Below are 17,188 nucleotides of genomic sequence, written 5' to 3'. Positions count from 1 at the left end.
AAAAGAGCACTTTGAGACCTCAGTAAATACAATTGCAAATCCAGTGAAGTAAGTGGAAATGTAATGGGAATAGAGCCAAAAATCAGGGTAGAGGGAAGCAATACTGTCATCAGTGGCAAGCAAGTGTTGGCAAGGCAAGGAAAGGACCCTCTGAATTCCTCTGAGTCGGAGCCGGGAGAGGAGGAGAGGATGGGAACAAGAGCAGCAGCCGGGTGGAGATTTGGGGCAGAGGGGCTTTGGCTGATCATCTCCAGAGCTCTCTTTCAACCCCAGTGACTCCGATTTTGTGCCTGAAGAAATCAGTGGTGAACTGAAAGTTATGTTCAAGGTAAGAACGGAAAAGGGCAGGTGGAGGCTGCCCATGAGGTATTTTGCCACAGTTTGATAGCATTGATAGCATGTTCTCAAATTAATTTCTTATAGGCAGCTGTCATCTCTTAAAACACTGACATAAAAATGTATTACATATTATATACCTTCAGTTTTCCCATTATCATTATTTTTGGGTTGGGGGAATGAAACACCAAAATAAAAATGGGACTCTCTCTCTTCCATTCTCTTATATTCTGTTTTTCTTCTGCCTTCCTGTCTCTCCATGGCAAATCAAAAAGGAAGGAAAAAATAGCAAAAACAAAAAAGACGCTACAATTGGAAAAAAAAAATTGTTTTGATTAGCTCTTTGTGGAGAGGAGGAACCATAAATATCTGTATTAATAATGTCTATAACACAGCATCGATTTTGGCTTTTATTTTGTAAAATCAAATCTACTTTTGGCCCACAATAGTTGTTAGAAAAGCCTTTGAAAGGGAATATAATATGCAAAACTTGAAATGCTTTTGAGTAGAGGGTGAAAAGTCAATCGTTTAAAGCTCAGGTACACAGTGATCATTTGCAATTTTGGGTTATTAATTGCTGAATATCATTGATTCAGTTTAGAAGTTGAAATCTGCTTTCCTGAGGATCTTTTATGTTCAATAATCTGTGTGTGATGTTTAATTTAAGTCTTGTTGGTCTTCGGGCTATATTAATCTCGTAAGCTTTTCCATTGTGTTCACTCACGCTAAGTACAATGCTGTAACTTTGTAACATTAGCGAAGATGCCTGTTTTGTTTTTTTTTCCTGGTGATCTATGCTGATTACAAATGTTGCACGTTTGATTTCCAGGTAAGGCCAGAAAAGGATTTACTCCTATTTTACCAGAGTGCAGTAGGTGGCACCAGAGCCCTTTCAAATGTGTCTTGGCCATTCAAGGCAAATCTTACTTCAAATGCAAAGAATCAGCTCACGCTCCTATAGGTGATGATTTTGTTCTTTTTCCTCTTTGTGTTTGTAGAAGGAAATGACTGGAAAAATTAATCCAGGAAGACTAGGTTTTAGTGGAAGATTACACAGGTGCAGTAACATCAGAATATTTTCTTGGCTAGTTTTTATTTAAGCAACTTAGTTGGTGTGGGAAAATAACTTTCAGTTCATCTTTGGTAGCAAAACGCTGTTTCTCATTTTCTTGTAAAAGAACGCTTCGTGCCAAGCCATCCCTTTTTTGCAGTTAATATAATTCATGCTCTGCTGCAAAGGCCTGCTTTTCATTAATGCAACGGTCTTCCTCAGTCATGCAATATGTTATGCGTCTTCCACTACCTAATTACTTCTCCCATTTAGTTCACTGGGGGCACTCGCTGCGTGTGCATACGCAGCTGGTGCCATGGAAAATTCAGACCACTGACACTCAGAAAATAGTAAGCAAATACTGAAAAAGGGTATTTTTTATTTTATTTTTTTTTATTTTTAATCGTGAGTACCTCTGTTTTTGGAGACAAATATCAGAGTGGATTGGCTTTGTGGGTTACCCCTATTCCAAACTTATCCAAAGGCAGTGGGGAAGATAAGTCATTCAACTGCATTTTTAATTTTTCTTGGCAGCTTTGAAAACCTTTGAGCGGAGCCGGGGCATCACCTTCCCCGGAGGGATGAGGTGCTCGTGTCGCCCCTTGCTGGGTAAAGCTTGTGGGGTTGCTTTCTCTGCCTGCTGCCTGACCCACAGGTCTCAACAACTGAGGGAAATAAAAATTAGTTTTGAAAGTAAGTACAGGGTAGTGTAATTGTTTGAATTACTGGGCAAGACGGATGGAAAACGGGTGAGTTTTGTGACACGATGGAAGCACGGAAACAAGGCGGATGCTCTCCCTTTGCACAGCGCACGAGCTAGCCGGGGTGCTTGAATTAGGTCCCTCCACCGTTGATACAGAGGTGCTTTCGCTCCTGCACGCCAGGAAGGGTCATGGTAATCCAGAAAAGACCTTCCCAAGCCCCATTTTGCGGGTGGCTCCTGCTCCTTGCCTCCCCCGGTTTAAACGTCGGTGTCTTTTGCAGCGGGGGCGTACGTGGAAGCTGCCGTTTGCCTTTGAGGGGGGCAGGAGCAGGACAGGCCTGGTGGGAAGGTGGGGCCCTGGCGGCTGCCCTCGTGCCTCGGCCGGCTGCCGCGCCGCGGCCTCCGGAGCGGGAGGAAACGCGCCTCCCGCCCATCGCTCCTTCTTTGCCGAAGCGGCCGCCCCTTCTCCCTTGGTTAGGGCGGAGGAACGAGCCAGCGCGTCTCCGGCCTACGAGGGTCCGCCGCTCGCAGGCAGGGCCCGTGCTCGGCCCCCATGGAAAGGCACAGCAAACAAAAAACCCGTGTGGACGGCCGGAGCCCGCGGCTCTTCCCCTCGGGGAGCCCGTGGGGAGCGGGAAGCAGAGGCAGTTTTCTTTTGCTAGATGTCTTTATACTGGGTAAGATATTCAGCCTTTCTCATGACTTGTTTATTGTGGTCTGACAGTCTAAAACAGCAGACCTCCCCGCTCTGTCCTTTCACAGAGGCCGGCTTGGGTGCCCCTCAGTTCACGGAGGCAGCCTCGGCTTCCTCAGCCGCCTCCTCCCGGCCTAGCGCCGCAAAGCCTGCGCGTTTGCGTCGGGGCAGGGGCGGGTGTCCCGTCCTGTCCTGTCCCCTCCCGTCCCGTCCCTCTGCCTGGGCCTCCTTCCGCTCCTCCCCGCCTGGGGAGCAGCAGCCAGGGGAAGGGGGTGCCCCGGCTCTCTGCGTCCGGCTTTCCCCCTCAGACCCCGGCGGGCGGGCGGGCGCGAGGAAGCCCCGCCGGCTGGCGCTGGTCGGACGCAGCGGGCTCCTTCGATGGCTCTGCGCTGCCCTTAACTGCCAAGGTGGGACAGGTGCCGACGGGAGGAACCGCAGGCGGGGAGCGGTGCTTTGGGTTGACCCCCGCGGGGGGTCCCGGGGCCGACGCGGTGCCGCGTCTGGGCCCTGCCTGCGTCGGGTAACGGGCGTCCCAGGACGGGTCAGAACTTCCTCGTGCTGCTTCTCCCTAACAAAAGAGCTACGTGATTAATTCAATATTAAAACACTTTGTTAAAAAATGCTGAGTAAATCACAAGGAATTCAGATGCGACCAACCTCCTCCTAATGGCCTTGCGTACAAAACTGTCGTGGACAGTTTGCAGCATTTTTAACGTTCAGCCCTAAGAAAAAACGTGGGGGTATTAGCCCTTCTAATGCATGCTTCAAAGGAAACCTTTCTGAATGTTTTGTCATAGATCAGTCGCTGCTTACTTAATAACCACAGCGCTTTCCCTTCAGGTCAGGAACTCGTGAGAAATACTAGGATTTAAAAACAAATTGACAGCTTGCTGCTCGTTCAATGTAAATTGTTTTTTTTTTTTTTTTTTTATTGATCAGATTTGAAAGCATCCGATATTAGTGTCATGCAACGGCATCAACCGAGGCTGCTGTTGTCACTGCGGAGGCAACAGCGGAAATCCCGAAACCCCACTACGCGGCAGAGGTGCGAGCTCGGGCCGGTGGCTTTTTTGCCGTCCCGTTGGAGATGGAGGGTGAGGACGGGCATTGACTGTGCTGAGTGAAATCCTGCCTCCGCTGACCCCCGCCGTCACTCCTCCTGCGGCTCCGGGGAAGCCGAGGTTGCATCAGAGGTGGGCTCTGACATCATTTTCTGTAATGACGCTTTTTTGCCTGCTGTTTTTTGCTGGTACTTCACAGAGAAAGGTTTTGGTCAGGGTTACTGTAGGCAGCTCCATTTCATTTCGTTCTTTCTCGCTATTAATTATTATTGGAAGTACTTTTCAATGAGTTAATGAACTCGTGTCTCCGTATGAGCAGGGCCCTGGGTGTGTTTCTCTGTTTTTAATTCTGTATGTCTGCTCTTGCAGGTTTCCTGTACCCCTCTGGAGTTTTTCTGGCTTCTCTCTAGTATTTGACATTTATTGTTCAAGTGCTTTTCTAGCTCGCTAATTGATTAAATATGAATAGTGATGCAGGTCTCCGTCTTGAAAATTAACCAACTATGTCTCTTAATCGATGTCTGAGCCGTGGCAGTACTCCCTCTCTCCAGGATACTTAAGGTTATCATTAAATCCTTTCTAGTGACTTTGCCCAAGACTTTTCAAAGATCATATGTTTTATAGCTGAGTTTCCCTATTATTTTGCAGATTAACTTGCAAAAAGAGGTGCAGTTTTCCTCTATAGAAACGTTGTTCACCTAGATGTTTTAACAGTCTCTTAAGATAATCAGTTTCTTTATGCAGGAAAAGAAAAAAATCACAGCTAGCTTGTAATTCCAAAACAGATTTGTCGCGGGCATTTCTACAAAGGGGGCCCACGTTTCTCACCTGATCTTATTGAGACGAGATCTCCCCGTTAGCAGCTCAACTGCTCTGTCCTTTCAGACCTTTGGATGAAGCCATCTGGTCCTCATGATCTGGACGTAGGCAATCACAACTCTCTACTGTTTTATTGTTAACTGTTTTTTTTTTTCTTTTCTTTTCTTTTTTTTAATACTGCTCTCCCTGTCCTAGGAATCAATACCATAACATCTCTAATATATCTACATTGTCAATTATGTATGATCTGCATGACTCTTCCTTTGGAAACTTGGCTTCTCGAGGCTCTTTCTAATGCTTTAACCATGACCTAACCCTCCTTCACTGAATGATTCCTACTGAGACAACACAGTTTCCCCGCTGTGTTTTCTATGCTGCCGTGTTTCAGCCAGGCAAATAAATCAGTCTGTCTCCCACCACTAGGCAGCTGTGTTTGCTCAATTTTGCCATCCCGTTCCTTGCTTTATTGAATAAGCATGTATTTATGCATCTTGTGTCCTTTTTCTGCCGGCCTGTTTTTATCAAACTTTGTTATTGGCCATGCTGTTGGGTTTTCTGGCAGGGTTCTGGATCTCAAAGTGATATTTCTTCAGACCAGCTGTCACTTCTGTCCTAACCTTTCCCTGTGAGTTCTCTGTGCATCACTTACGTGCCTAGCTCTGACTGCCTGACCTAAGTCCCCCCCTTGCCTTCTCCTCAGCTTTTCATTTTAATGCCCTTCATACGCTAAATCTTGCTGGGTTTCCCCCCCGCCTCTTTTCAGCTGAGGTGACCCCCTTCTTTTTGGTACCCTCCAACAAGCAGCACCCATGCAAAACTGTTCCCTAAGCCTCGCGCTTGACTGCCTCTGCCGTGTGCTGATACCTTACCCAAACCTGCTTGTTTCTTTTCTTTTTCTTTCTTTTTTCTTTTTTTTCTTCAAACTCCCCATTTCTCTCATTAGGGGACTATACTGCTTTTGGGAGGTGGGAAGGCAAAATACCTTTTCCTTAATGGCTCACGCTGCTACTTAGCGACTTCCTGCCCTGGGAGATGTTGCGCCCTGTTGGGCTGCAAGTTGGCATCTAATGAAGGACTGCCAGGATGCGAACGAGGTTTCCTGCCCTCCGTAGCTAAACCGAGCGATGTTATTTAGAGCTGTTCACTTACACCGCAAGCACCTCTAGAGAGGCTTTATTCCTTGGCTCCTCAGTGGAATCACACATGACAGCAAGAGCCGAAGTTGTAATGACCCTTGCGGTAGGAGAAATTATTTACCAAACCATAGATAAGACGACTGTTATCTCCTGTACTGTGTTTAGGGCAACCAATCTATTGTGGCTGTTACCATAGTCATGCTGTTTAATTTAAAATTGTCTTGCATTCCTTCTTATGTCTCAAACTCCTTCCCTGGGAAAAAAAAATCCTTTCATGACCTAAACGCAGCGCAGCAGGTGAAAACAACTGGTTCTTGTATGTATATAGCTATTCCAAGAGAGGTGTATGTAATTGTTTTTTAAACAGAACTGCTTTCTTTCTTTCTTTCTTTTTTTTTTTTCTGGTCTGCTTCATCCTGGTTTTGTCGGTCACCATATGTTTTCTGACTTATGCTCCTTGTCTAGCAATAAAAAGCTACCGAGAATAAGAAGCCTTCATTAATTTGTGACAGGCACAGTAAGAGTGCCTCTCATTTTACTGTCTTTGCAAACTCAGTAGCAGATATACTATAACATAGGGATTACAAAGGAGTTCTTACTAGTCGTTTCCTGGAATAATTTTCTTTGTGCAGGGGTCAAAAGGATAAGGATTAACAAAACTATTAGGAATTGGAGACAATAGACCAGGCTGTTTACCTTTTGCTTATAAGATCGGTCTCTTAAAAGGACAAGTGACTCTGAAGTGAGAAGACCTGCCACTCTTTTAAATTGAGCACAGTCCCTATTCCCCCCAAAACTCATTCACTTTGGACTTGAGCAAATCTTTGACCGCTAATGATCTGATTGATTTTTTTTTTCCCCCCCCTGAAATCAGTGCTAGCTTCACCTCTGTGTGATGAAAATATTTTATTCTTACAAGACAATATAAGATTGCTCACATTTTTTTAAAATGTGCATCCACCTGCAATGCAGATCAGTGAGCTGTGTATGTCTCCAGAGTGAGTTTTATTTATCACCTACAAATGGCTTATGAACTCTGATTTCTATTTCCTTCTTCTGAGACAATGTTTTGGAAGGACTTCAAGGGCATCAAACTTACGCTATTGCAGATACTGAGACTTCTTACCTTTAAAGTAGACATTGAAATGTTTTTTGCAGGATGGAAGTTGCAGTATGAGAAATGAGTTAAAATATTTTTCCTGCAAAACTATGTTCATTTGTTATTGCCATAATGGGAGAAGGCTCCAGTGGTGAGTGGGTCAAGCTGTTAGGTGGGAATTATGAAGGATGAAAATGTGACTCCTCCTCCAAACACCTGCTGCTCTCAGCCCAGATCCCGCACAGCCTTAATACTCAACAAACTAATCCTGCTGATCCCAGCCTATGGGACCTACTTGTTTTATATTATTTATATTAAGCCAACCACTCAAACAGCCTTTGAAATAGGGGTAATTTGTGGAAGAAAACCTCCTGTTTCACATCAGCTGTCCTGAGCAACATCTGAGCCCTCCTGCTGCAGGACAAGTTCTTCCTGGCCTGGCTCTCAGCCCAAGCTGGGATGAATTTTGCCCATGGCACAGTCTGTCTTCTGGTGAGATCTACCTTACGAGGAGAGATCATTTACTCAGAGAGCCTGCGATGTGCTCTTCCCGTGACCTAGTGATGCTGTGCAGATTAGGGTGTTTGCTTATAAAATGTTTCTTTGCAGTAGTAGTCAAAGTCATACACTAAATGCAGTGACAGTCAAAGCTGTCAATGAAAATGACCTACGTGCAATGGCTTGATTATATTTGTCCTGAGATACTTTTATGCTAAAGGATTTTCAAGTTTTAATCAGTCTGCATTAACAGAGATGCACTTTCCGTTGATCAGGGGAAGAAAGCAACGGTTGATTGTACTAAAAGCATTAAGTGACCTCTGCTAATTAAAAGATAATGTCAGCACAACTGAGTGGAGTGCCTGGGTCTTCAGCTTTTTAGATGAACATTAAATGAAAATCAAAGAGTTTGTAGCCAGTGAGTGTGGTAAAGGTAAGAGACTTGTTTGTGGAAACAGCAAGCCATGTTTCAGTCAAGATTATGAAGTCCCTTAATGATACCTAAGAGGCTATATAATAAACAAGATGTTGAAAAAGTTCTCTCCAGCCAGCAAGATGTCTTCACTTACTCTGCCTTGACTGGAGCAGTTAGCTTGGGAAAGCCTGTGGTGTAATGAATCTAGCGTGTCTCTCTATTGTCCATAAATAAACTAAATGCATTTTCTCACAAATGCATGTCACCTTTTAAATGACCCAGACGTTCGGTGTTAAGCTCTATGTTTAGTAATAATGTAGTCAGTGTCTACAAATGTGGTTTTACTTGCCTTTTTTCATTAAACTCAGTGTCCGTGAGAGAAAACACAACAGGGAAAATAACTATGTACAAGCATATCCCTTACTTCTTATAGACTGTAAATAATAAGCAGGCTCTTCTGTTTTCTATATTATATAGATACAGAATGAAAGTGCTTTGGATAGAGAAGCCTGACAGGACAAGAGCCCATGCTTTTGTATGAAGTTGCCGAAGCTGCCACCAAACGCTGTCCTAGGAGTCGTGATGGCCAGCAAGCTCTTCTGGACCATGCGGATGGATGTGGGATGAGTTTCTGCCTGCTGCCAGCCTTCGAGCACCTTTGCTCTACCATCACCTGCGAAGTCTTGTCTTTGGGATGTCAAAGCAGCTGCCTCCATAGCACTGTGGCTGTTTTGTCCAGAAAACCGGTGTTGGGATGAGCTCGTGAGCAACAGACCCAGCAACGCAGCTTCTGCAGTACCCGTGCTCGTCATTCCCACCGCGCCAGGAGTGGGAGATCCCCTTTGGCTGACATGTGGCCCCTCCTGTCCTCCGTTTGACAACCGCATGGGGCCAGCCAGCTGCCAGGACAGTGCCTTATGCAACATCATATGATATTCACGTCGGAGGCGGCTGCTCTGTAATTGTCTCTGACAATTGTAGCTGGAGCCAGTCGGTGCCGAGCACCGTGTGGAGGAGCTTGTGCAGCTCTCCGCTGCATCATGCTCCAGAAAGTCAGAGGCACAAATTTTTATTTTTATTTTTTTAAGGATTGTGGAGCAGGGAGGAAGGGCTTCTGCACCAAGCCTGTGTCCAGCACATAACTGATTTTTCAAGTAGAAAATATTCATTTTTCTCAGAGCTTACTATCCACCTTTTAAAAATATAGTTCATGTGAAGGGAAATTTAAAGGCCAGTTTTCACACAAAGACCCCCTTTACAGTTGCAATTTTTTTCCTCAGCCTTCTTGGCAGTAGAAAGTTGCATCTACTTATGTGATGTAGAACTACCCAACTCTTTAACAAAAATGTGCTTCCTGCTTATGCTAAGCACCTAATTTGGTAGAATCCACCTCTTCTGTTGTACTGCGGTAAGTTGCCCCTGTTAATGGGGAGAACTGTGAGTGGTCTCAGCAGTCACTGATGTCTCATTTCTCTCTTGGGTGTTTTACAGTGAGGTCTCTTACTTTCAGTGTTTTTTTAAGAGTGCTTTGTACACTCCATGGTATTTTAAAGAAGCTATTCCTTTAAAAGGTTATTAAAAAAACACTTGGCACAGGGATTCTTGGATGTGTATGATGAATATTTTAATAGTTAAAAAACTAGCCAGAGACAAAACAAATGATTTAATGCTGTAAATAAATCTCTTAGTGGGTTTTAATGTGCAAAATGGACAACAATGGCTTTAAAACCTCTCCACAAGTGCTGAGATCTCTGCAATAATATACTTTGTATATGTTATATCCGTAGCCAGTAATGGTCCGTTATATCTTTTTAGATGCTGAGGGAAGGTATTAAAACCGTTTTTCTCCTCTAGGACTTTGCATAATAACCTTTAGGTCTCAAGCTGATAGTTTAGATCTGCAGGGATGTCGGGTGTCGGAGTTCACTCTCGGCACCTTTGCTCTCGGCCACAGGCAGCTCAGAGCCCTTGCGCCCCGCGTGGGGAAGTGGAAACTGGAGCATGGGAAGTTTTGAGGAGGTTGAAAGGGACAGGGACACCTGGGAGAGGATCGTTCCCATGCGGAGCAGCCGAGGCTGTGTAAAGTTTGGAGCTCTCTGTTCTCACATAACTGCTAACTGCTCTGTGACTGCGATAGGTTTCAGATTAAAATGGAAAATATTTGGCTGCGTTGCTGCTTAACGTTTCAATTTCTTTCTCTCTCTCACATACATGGAAAAAAGAAACCATTTGTAATATCAGCTATGGCAGAGGTGGAGCATTATTTGAGAGCCTTCAGAGTGGTTTTTTTTTTTTTTAATTAACCAAATGTATTAGTCTCCATACAACATATATCTTTGGGTTCAATTTCTGTAAAATAACATCTTTCAACTGAGTAAAAGTTCTTCACTATTAGAGCTTGCTATAATGCTGCCTTTCTGGCAAATCTTTCTACTAACTGAATCTTCTGTATTTTCTTCCTTGCTTTTGTAGTAATTACTATTGCTAAATGTAGTGAATTCAGTTGCTAAAATGATGGTGACACTGTAAGTTATTTAAAATTATATAGATTAATAAAAATGTATTGTGTAAGAAAAGCTATAGGATGAAGAAATCGGACTTGAGCTTTTAAGTTACTTTGAAAAATTCTCTGAATTGTATAATACGGACAAGCTATGCATGAAAAACATTTGTTCTGTTTGTCTTAAGGTGTTTTCCAAAGCATGTTTAGGTACTATAATTTTTAGGCTCCCCACTTTCCTTGAAGGAAATGAGATGGAGGGGTCTGATCTGTGAATGCCCGAGGCTCTTTGATAATTTTGCAGGCCATCTTGGCTTGGATGCTCAAAAACGTAGATGTCCAAAAAAAAATCACTACTGACAATGGAGGTGGTATGTAGCATGTTTAGAACGAGGGGCATTGAACAGATTTATGCGCACCAGCTCTACTCTGCATCTAACCTATGCATTAGTGACTTTAGTGCACCATGTCTGTAGGTCTGTGCATTTTTTTTTTTTAATTGAACAGAAAAGTTATTGAGAATCAATGAACTAAATACTCCCTTGTTACCTACTGGCCCCACAATTTATAGTAATAAAAGTAGTTTGAGTTTTCCGTGTCTTGTAGCATGCACTCAGAGACTAGACATAGAGAGTGTTATGAAAAGCTGGAAAGAAACACTAAGCAGCACAGAGGTGTAGGGCCTTTCTTATATGGAAAAGGAGCACAGTGCATAGTCTCAGTCCTTGATGGAGAAGATATCGTGAAATGTTGACTTTAATTGCCATGGGACATAGATTAGCAGATGGTCCCATGGACAGACTGCTCTCCATGTCTATAAATAGTGCAAGCTAATTTATGCAAGATCTTTCTCTTCTTTTATAGCTATCTCCCAGTGTGTCACTATTTCTCTGGCAAGGAAGTACCCAGCGCTGGAGCTAGGATATAGGTCCTGCGCAAAGCCCTGGTATCATGTGGTTACGCTACAGCAAAAAAGCATCCGATTAAGTGACTCATGTTTGAAAAGATAGGCAGGGACAGCCTGATCTGAATGCACCTCCATTTCAGAAATAACTGTTGGGTATGTGCAAGTGAGCTGGAATAATAGCGGTGAGAGCCGGGGAAGGAGCAAGGCACCGACCACAGTCAGGGAGCTGCATGTGGCTCCCCATCTCAGGCTCATTTTTGCTTTGCAGATCTCTTCTGCCTTTTTACTTCCACCTCCCTGCTGTTGGATGAATTTCCTTTGCTTGCAAACAAACCTCGTTGTTTTGACCTATTGCTTACTCTTTGTGGCAGGTCCTGCCTCGCTGTGTTTGATCGCTCCTTTCTTTCCCGTCACCAACGCAAGTGGATTTGGGGGCTCGCCCTGGTGAGGCTGCAGCGTCAGGAGATATTTGCGAATACGTGGAGGGGAGCCCTGCTGCCACTGCCGGGGTCAGGACACTGGCTTGGTGCTGGCGGGGCCATGCCTGCTTTCTACTGCTTGGACCTCAGTCTACAAGGTGCTTCGTTTTCAGCTACGCTTGGAAGGGGTGAGCAGCCCTGCCGGAGCTGGTGGAAAACCTCACGTGTCCAAGTACCTCATTTTGTTGGGGCCTGTCAGCACAAGTGCCCGTGGCTAAGTGACTCAAACGTTCTGGGTTGGCAGCTGGTACAGGAGATCCTGCTCCTCTGAAAATGGACCTGCCAAAACCAAGAGCCGCGACATACGATTGCTCCCACTCAGCTGGCAGCGCCGCTCCCGCATCCATCAATGCGCACAATGGCACTGAGCTCGGATTCCTGATTTCTTTGTTTCCCAGGTTTCACTTTCCTGACATTTAGACCCCGGGTGCTATAGCTGTCTGTCAGCCCCTGCTTATCATGGGCGCACATTCCCCTTGTCACCGAGCTTTCCCAGGCCTCCCATGCAGTTTCTCGCTGTCGATAGCTTCTGTAATGGAAACCTCACTTTTTGGTTCATAGATTTGATTTCTTTGTCGTTCAGAAAACGTTGTGTTAGCAGGCTTGGCTACAACTGTTACCTAGTGATTGTGTACCAGATTCCCACTGATATTTATACCTTTTTTTTTTTTGGGGGGGGGGGGGGTGCCATTTGTGCTGCATCCAAAGAATGCTTAGAAAAGCCTTCTCTTCAGCAAATACATCCATCACTGTGCAATATTTAGCACTATAAATCAGCTGAGTCCAGGCAATCTTTAGGTCCAATTCTCCCTTGCTATTACATCAAATTAAAGAAGTAGTAGTAAATGAGAAAATAAGCAAAGAATTTGCTAAGCAGCAAGTGTAAGAACAGGGATCTTTTTCAAAAAGAGTACTAAGTCTTTTCCCAATAATAGCATAATATCTACTAGTTCCAGAGAAAGGCTGAGCCATGCATTTGCTCACCTTTTGGACAAGTAAATGAAAATGTAACAGAGGACCTAGAGTGATTATCTTTTTCCCCTCTTGAGCATAACGCAAACCAAAATTAGCCATAGGAAACATGCACTGAACGATCAAGGTCCAGATTCTGCTCTGTGATAAATCTAAACTCCATTTGTTTCAGTAGAGATATTCCTGATTTACCTACTTGTAATTTAGAGCAGATTTTGAACCCTGCTCATGAGAATTATGCCTTTCCCTACAGGAAGGAAGATTGTTTCTGACCTTACTTAAACTAAGCAGCTTTAATCATTCAGTATGGAAGCCCCAAAACTGGGGTGGGGGCTGGCGGCACAGATATGAGAATCCTATAATCTTTGGTTAAGTTGTAATGAAATTGTCCAGATGAGAAGGAAACAGATGGATTCTGATTAATTTCTCACAAGTGTAGACCTCAGCATCCGATGCAACATATGTGGTGAGCAAATGTCACTCATGCCTCCAAAGTGCAGAAAATATCACTATTGTCAGGTTATATTCGTTGGCATATTGGCTACTGAACTCCCAAGGGTATAAGGATGCTGTGCATTACATTTAGACCTGAATTAAATATTCAGAGGCAGAGATACCTAACCCTTTCCTGTATGCCTCGCTGGTTATCACAGTTGAACTTAATGAATTGAAAGAGGGAGGGGAAGGGAGATTTTTTCCCCTCCTTTGTAAATCCTTATTTACTGTGGAAGGAATATCAAGACAGCGTGTACTTTTGCTTTACAGCGTTGAGATGACTACCAATACAGCCTGCATTAGGAAAAACAACACAGCTTTGAGCTGTAAATGAGCAACTGTACTACTTTGATCTTGTACCGCTAGAAATCAGAGCCCAGCCCTGTGTTTGTGGAGTTGTTGTTGTTTTTGTCACTTCTACAATCTATTTCATGTAATTGCATATTTAAGAAAATGAAGTTCATTTATTGATGGCTGGTATATTGTTTAAGGCAGGTAAATATGAGAGGCCAGAGCTACTCGCTCTCATCTCCCTGTAGTCCTTAGGAAGCCGAAGAAGCTATGCATGCGAGCAAAGGGAGGCCCCATCTGCGCTGGGGAAAGATATTCATTACAGCTGACTTGTCCTGTTAGAATTACTGCCCCAGCCTGTTTCTCCAAAAGGATGTCACTAAGGTATCTATTAGAGCATTTCATCACACAGCTTGGGAGCTGAATATTGGGGCTCACACGCACCTCAGGCTCTGCCTTTGGATATAGCTCTCAGCCAGTTCCCCTGGAAAATCGAGAAACATGTTACATCAGCGTCTTCTCATCTAAAAAAAAAAAAAAAAAATGGAATTCCTTGTTAGAAAAATGGAAGAAATGAGTACTTTGCTCTCTGCTTCACTGTTTGTTGCAATTGTAGCTGTCTTAATCTGTACATTTCCCTCTCCCCCTTGGCAAACGGTGCTCCAGCTCACACCCTGGGTTGCTTGGTTTGTCTTAATGATCTACTTTTTAACAAGTGAATGTAGATCTTCTTTCTGAGAAGCTGAATCACCTCAAAAGAAGCTCTATTTCTGATATAGGAAAATATAGCTGGTAGGGCTGCGGGAAGTTTGAGACAGCCACGTTTGCTGCTGTCATAAAGTGGCTAAAGTGTGCACGTGCGTGCGCTCGCTCGCTCTCTCTCTTTCTTTCTCTCTTTCTCTTATTCTCTCTCTTTTTTAATGCAGTGTTTTGTTTAGTTTTAAATTGAAGATGCAGCAAATCTCAATAATAGCTGGGACTTTACTAAACAGCACCCATCTGCTGAAGTCATAACCTTCATTTTAATTAAGGACTCTCATTTGGGAAAACTTGACCTGAGGTTCTTGTTTCCCCTTTTTTATGGTTTAAAGTTTTGACCTGTGTCGACCTACAGGCTCCTCTTTGTTTGTGAAATACAGCGGTATTTTGTTTGGCTTCTGTGCTCATTAGAGACAACTAGGAGTCTGTGCTTAAACCTTTAAAAATTCTAATCAGACTGTGATTTTTCAGGAAGCTGATACAAAATTGAGTATTGGTTTTGCTGAAATTCCTGCCCCTGGATGTTTCCAACAATTGTTGCTTGTTGTTGCCTTAATTATGTGCCCAAAGGGTGGGAACAGCTTGTGCATCTGCAAACTTTCTGAGCAACCATGCTTTTGCAGACGGGAACTTGTTTTCACCTCTCCCATTTTTTTTCATAGTGAAGTGGTTACCAGCATCTTATGGGTCTATGTTTTGTCATTGCTTATTGCATCAAGACCGCACAAGGCAAAATCACACAGATCCTCCTTTGATCTTCTCCTTTTCCTTGGTCTGCCCCATGGCACTGGAATTGGCTTGAAATGCGCAGTCCGCCCTGTGCCCCTGCAGGGACGAGGAGCGGGGCAGGGACTCTCACGCCCCGCACGAGGGGAGACGCTGCAGAGCTACATCATGATTTTCTGACCCGGTTTCTGTGACGGGTGAAGACTTTGGAGGTTTTTGGTGCCATTGCAGCTAAATGCATTGGTTGCTTCAGGAACCTACTTACTGCATTGCTTCACAAAGTCTTTTATGGCTTGCCAGGGGAAACTGTGAAGCCACGAGAAGGGGCGAAGCCAAGGAGAGCGATGGGAGATGGATTGATGAGGAAGCTAAAATGGTGGGTGTGGAGATTTTTATTAATTAATTGTAAAGCTACAGAGAAAAGGAATATACAACCACTGCAGAAATAGCTTGTGCCTAAAAATAGTTCCATAAATCAGTTTAACCGAGAAAATACTCATTCAAGTGTAGCCATTTCCAAAGGGCAGCATGATGAGAATGGGACCTGTGTGCATGTTGCTTTTGTCTGAAGCATCGCACGTGAAAGTCCCGCTTGCTGCTCCTGTATACAGCAAACCAGTATAGATACTAAACCGGGGGCATAATGATGAATGAAACTGTGGGACATGTCTTGATTATCCCAGGTTTCTAATGTATAATTGAATTATTTTGGTAAGTATATTTCAAGCCCTTTGATTTCTGGCCTCTGTTTTTAATTACTCAGCCCCCTCTTGCCCTTGTGCATTATTATGCTATTCATTAGCATTCAGTGAGACTACAGAAGTTTGACTTCTGAATAAAGTCTCGTACAAAAGAGAAGGGATGCTTTTTATCTTGCCACTTAATAATTTAAATGGAACTCCTTTCTTTAATCAATGTTTAATTGTACAATAGCTGTTTGTTTAAACTGTGCATTGCCTAGTTTTGCAAACAAAAAAAAAAAAGAAAAAGGATAAACACTTTTAGAAATAATGAGCTTTGTAGCTATTCTAATCTTCAGAAGATTTAAAATATCTACAGCACTCAAAATGTTGGTTCATCTCAACAAGACAGTAACGTGGGCCTGAACATATCTGTATCATGTAAGCAGTGTTAAGTAGCACAAGCTTAGTTTTTATTTGAGAGAAGCAGAAAACCTTGCTAATTGCAAAACTGAAAGCTACTCAGCAACGTTAATATTGTTGGCATGACTGCCAGCTGTGATGATTAGGATGTGTGACAGAGGGAGAGAGAATTTGATCACAGGCCTGGGGACTAGAAACTCCTGTGTCCTGCTCCTTCCTAGTACATCTACTAAGGCAAGGAAAATTCAGGGAACGATTTAGCTCAGGCCTACGATCCACAGTTCCCATGCTCTGCTGGGACAACCCTGCAAGGCACAGCAGATGCCAGAAACACTGGAGTGTAATAACAGGGTGCAGGAGGGATGAGGAGCTCAAACCCAGGCACTAACTCTTCAAAGGCAGTAGCTTTAAGGAGGGTCAGAAATCAGGCGTGGCGGACGCACTGCGTACACAATGCTCGTTCCACATCGCCAGCAAAATGCATCTTTGGATGCAACTTAGCTACTGTGGGCCAGTGACCCAGAGCCTGAACCACGGCAAGGTCAGGGAAACCCCCAGAACCAGAAATAAGAGAGATGAGCTAAAGCGTTCTTCCCTCTGCCTTGCTTCCTCATCTGTAAAACAGGAATTGATCGGGGATATCTTGAGGATTTAGAGATATCTAGAGACCGCTTTGGAGGCATTAAAACTAGTGAGCATAGCATCTGCATTTCAAAGTACTCTTTGGACATCACTTAATTCATTTTGACAGCATCCCTGTGCAAGAAATGTGGCTCTCTCCATTGTCTGGATGGGAAAACTGAGTCTACGAGCTTGGCCTAAGAGAGAGGCAGCTGGGGAGGGAAACTTGAGCACACGATAGCGCCAGGTCAGGGCGAGCAGTGAGCTCATGTCTCAAACGGCTCAACAGCCTGGCTGTAACAGCACCCACAGCAAGAAAACTGCTCCGTCCACAGGTGCCAGGGGAGCGTAGATCCTATGTCCTAGCCTGTTTTCAACCAGTTGTTCCCCAGGCAGCAAAGTCAGACCTTTTTTGTGCTGATTTGTGTCTCTTGTCTCTTAAATCTTTCCCATTAGTAGAGCTAATTCTTCCCTTGTCCCCAGGTCCACTTCTCACAAGCCTTTGTGCAAGCTTGGAGCTCCT

General features: G+C 44.1%; 1 long non-coding RNA gene across 3 annotated transcripts; it reads left to right on the top strand.

Moving 5' to 3' along the window:
- The first annotated feature begins 2,619 nt into the window (after window positions 1-2,619).
- Window positions 2,620-13,643, top strand: LOC138060949 (uncharacterized). Of its 3 annotated transcripts, XR_011134454.1 has the most exons (4): window positions 2,620-2,767; window positions 3,724-3,977; window positions 8,290-9,220; window positions 11,591-13,643. It is a non-coding gene; the product is annotated as an uncharacterized lncRNA (long non-coding RNA). The 3 variants fall into 3 exon arrangements; XR_011134452.1 differs by lacking the exon at window positions 11,591-13,643 and having other exon boundaries at window positions 2,654-2,767; window positions 8,290-10,901; XR_011134453.1 differs by lacking the exons at window positions 2,620-2,767; window positions 11,591-13,643 and adding an exon at window positions 3,048-3,191 and having other exon boundaries at window positions 8,290-10,391.
- Window positions 13,644-17,188: the final 3,545 nt, after the last annotated feature.

The sequence above is a fragment of the Struthio camelus genome, chromosome 14 (genome assembly GCF_040807025.1).
Source record: "Struthio camelus isolate bStrCam1 chromosome 14, bStrCam1.hap1, whole genome shotgun sequence".
Classification (NCBI taxonomy): domain Eukaryota; kingdom Metazoa; phylum Chordata; class Aves; order Struthioniformes; family Struthionidae; genus Struthio; species Struthio camelus.
The sequence above is the reverse complement of the archived record's forward strand: the minus strand, read 5'-3'. Positions and strand labels throughout refer to the sequence as shown.